The following is a 493-nucleotide window of genomic DNA, read 5'->3' as shown; positions in this document are numbered from 1 at the left end:
TCCCCTCATCTCCCAGACACACTGTGTGTTTCGGTGCCTGCCTGAGTGTTTGCTCATGTGACAAAATGAAGACACAGACTCAGGGACCTCTGAGGAGAAGACAAGGGCTTCTCCAGAGGCTCACACAGCATGGCTCCACATGCTCTAGGCACACCACTGGGCAACTCGGGGTGACAAGAGACTAACAGAGCCATAGGTGGCTTGAGTACCTGCTCTGAGGGGAAGCAAGTAGGGCCCCTGGAGTCTCAAGTGTTGAGGAGGCAACCTGGTATCCCTGGCTATCTCAGAGACAGATGCAGCCTACCCTGACAGCCATGGGACCCATGAGCCAGATGCCTCACCTGGCAGGGTGTGGCTGGGTGGGTTTCATCTTAACGCTATCTCCATCTCCCACAGCCTGCAAGCGACATGATGTGAAGTAAGCAAGACATGCCTTTATTGGAGAACATGGCAACATAGATACACAGATCTCGAGCCCAGAACACACGGGCAG

The 493-nt window shown here is 54.4% G+C and overlaps 1 protein-coding gene across 2 annotated transcripts in view; it reads right to left on the bottom strand.

The window, feature by feature from the left end:
- Window positions 1-414: 414 nt before the first annotated feature.
- Trappc9 (trafficking protein particle complex subunit 9) overlaps window positions 415-493 on the bottom strand; it is a 482,662-nt gene continuing 482,583 nt past the window's right edge. For both annotated transcript variants that reach the window (XM_059246876.1, XM_059246877.1), the window contains one exon: window positions 415-493. This exon is cut by the window's right edge and continues 471 nt beyond it. The gene's annotated coding sequence lies outside the window, so the exon portion shown is untranslated.

Source organism: Peromyscus eremicus, chromosome 20 (genome assembly GCF_949786415.1).
Source record: "Peromyscus eremicus chromosome 20, PerEre_H2_v1, whole genome shotgun sequence".
Lineage (NCBI taxonomy): Eukaryota > Metazoa > Chordata > Mammalia > Rodentia > Cricetidae > Peromyscus > Peromyscus eremicus.
The sequence above is the reverse complement of the archived record's forward strand: the minus strand, read 5'-3'. Positions and strand labels throughout refer to the sequence as shown.